The following is a 2,943-nucleotide window of genomic DNA, read 5'->3' on the forward strand; positions in this document are numbered from 1 at the left end:
GGGTCTATCCTATGACCCAGCAATAGCACCGCTAGGAATTTACCCAAGGGATACAGGCGTGCTGATACATAGGGACATTGTACCCCAATGTTTATAGCAGCACTTTCAACAATAGCCAAATTATAGAAAGAGACTAAATATCCATCAAATGATGAATGGATAAAGAAATTGTGGTTTATATACACAATGGAGTACTACGTGGCAATGAGAAAGAATGAAATATGGCCTTTTGTAGCAACATGGATGGAACTGGAGAGTGTCATGCTAAGTGAAATAAGCCAAGCAGAGAAAGACAGATACCATATGTTTTCACTCTTATGTGGATCCTGAGAAACTTAACAGAAGACCATGGGGGAGGGGAAGGAAAAAAACGTTAGAGAGGGAGGGAGCCAAACCATAAGTGACTTTTTAAAACTGAGAATAAACTGAGGGTTGATGGGGGGTGGGAGGGAGGGGAAAGTGAGTTATGGGCATTGAGGAGGGCACCTGTTGGGATGAGCACTGGGTGTTGTATGGAAATCAATTTGACAATAAAATTCATATTAAAAAATACAAAAAAAGAAAATTAAATAATTCAATTTAGTACACAATATATTAGTTAATTATATTAGTCTGAGTTGATGAGAGAAATTATATACTAGATATTGAACAAAAATATTGAAGCTAAAGACATAAATAGAGAACATTTATGGAGAATAGAGTTGTCACAATGAAATATGAAGATCAGAATGGGAAGAAATAAGAATCATTTAATTGTTTCACTAGTCTATACAAAATAATAAAGCAAAATTAAAGAAATTATGATCATAAATTTCTAATTTCAAAACTAGGCATGATGTTATAAATAAGAAATGCATTGCAACAAAAGCAGATAAAGATACTCACCAGAAATCTTAATCAAATTGTGTAAACAAAAGAAATTACAACAAAAACATTAAAAAGCACAGCGTTTTAAAGCAGAGAAAAATAAATTAGAAAGCCTACAGAGGTGAGAGTACACTCTGCAGCCTTAATAGATGCCAGAACACAAATAAATATAGTGTTAGAAAAGTCTTGCTTAATTAAAATTAAATGCACAGCTAAATATCTTGAACTAAAAAGAGTAAATAGAATTTTCAAATGTTGCATTACCAATAGGTAATTACTAGCATTGTAGTAAAGTACAATAGTCATGTTTTAGAGTGTTTTTCTCTTGTATACAGAAAAATTTTCCTTAAGGGTGTTTGAGAAATAAAACGAAAGATAAAGGAATTGTCAACACATGGGAATATCAAATCCTCCTTGATACTATACTAAGAAACTCGAGGGTACTAGGTAACAGAGGTTTGAAAAATATTTAGATACAGTAAAACTTTCAATTACATATAAATTAAAATTACATTTAAATATTATATATAAACACTCCATAATTTGAATAAAATCAAAATAATCAGTTATAGATAACGATTTTCAGAATGTGTACCTATAACTTGATTGTAATTTTCCCACACTTTTGAAACACATTTTTTTATTATTTTATAAAAACTTGTTAGCACCAATGCACTGACAGTGGCATAGACATTGGCGCAAGCTTCTGGACATCCAGAATGACTGTGTCATGTGCCCATAACAGAGTGGAGGAGAAGGAGATAATGACGCCCACCTAGTACATGACCACAAAGAAACTCGCCAACAGCAGTATGGTTTGGGTGGCCCTTCTCTAGGGGGAGACTCTTGAGGAGAGGTGCTGGCACTGCCCCTGATGCCTGCACAAGAGAATCATAATGTATGCACTTGAGAGCAGCATGCCTCCAACAACCAACCATCCCTGGATATTGAAAAAGTGAAAAACGGTTCCCTGATGATGGAGTTTAGGTGAGAAAGTGAGCAGTATTTACTGACATGCAGTAGACTGCTCTGGGTCACTTTAGAAGGAGCAGCAGTATACAAGATGCAGTTACTAATGAGAGACAAACTGAGAAACCATAAGACGATAAAAGAATGGAAGATGTACTTTTTGCACGTATGTTTAAAGCTGGCCAACCAGGAGGTGCTAGGGCTGATGATGATGGCCTTGAACATGCTGAGGCGGCAGGTGGTGCTCAAGGAGAGACCCCGTGTCACCCTGATCATGCAGAATAAAGCCTTGAATTTGAAATCACTTATAATGTTCAGTACTTCAAATATGTCTGTAGACATTAAAAACAGTGCAGGGAAGAATTTTATTATGTGGACAAGAGCCAAGGGATAGATGGTCATTTCAGAAGGCTTAGGCCTGTAATCCAGAAGGAGCATGAAGATGTGGAAGAGAAGCAGGAAGATGTTGGCAAAAATTACAATACTAACGTGTAAAATTTGGCCTATCTTAATAGTAATATAAATGGAATATGTCATCATCACAGTGGCCAAAAAAATAGATCCTTTTGTGTATCTGAAAAAAATTACACTTTACATCATCAATGTGATTCATTTTCTTGTCAAAATCATCACCACAATTTTTATTTTACTCATTTAATCAGTAAACCTATGTTGTATAAAATCTTAGAAATACAGTCTCAACATTATTTGTACACCAATTTTACTATGTGTATATTATATACATACCTACCTATCTGTCATCTTCCTATATCTATCATTCTATCTATCTATCTATCTATCTATCCACCATGTATCTATATTCTATAATATATGCATCATCTAACTTGGGAGAGAGAGAAGAAAAGAGAGGGAGGCGGCTGGGGGGGGGGACAAAGAGAAAGAACTCATATCCATATTCATGCCAGGATGATGTACCCATTCCCCATACTCCTACAGTACATTCATTTCTTTTTTAGAAAGTTGTTCTTACCTTTCCTCCATTGCCCTGTCTCATATTCAGCACCAAGAATACTAATAGCCATAAAAAGTATGCATAGGTGTTCATATAGTTGAACTGTTATAAATTTTATGCTAATGGGGAAAGAA

The 2,943-nt window shown here is 35.2% G+C and overlaps 1 pseudogene; it reads right to left on the reverse strand.

Moving 5' to 3' along the window:
* Nucleotides 1–1,462: 1,462 nt before the first annotated feature.
* On the reverse strand, nucleotides 1,463–2,373 carry LOC102950931 (annotated as a pseudogene).
* Nucleotides 2,374–2,943: the final 570 nt, after the last annotated feature.

This window comes from Panthera tigris, chromosome A1, assembly GCF_018350195.1.
Source record: "Panthera tigris isolate Pti1 chromosome A1, P.tigris_Pti1_mat1.1, whole genome shotgun sequence".
Classification (NCBI taxonomy): domain Eukaryota; kingdom Metazoa; phylum Chordata; class Mammalia; order Carnivora; family Felidae; genus Panthera; species Panthera tigris.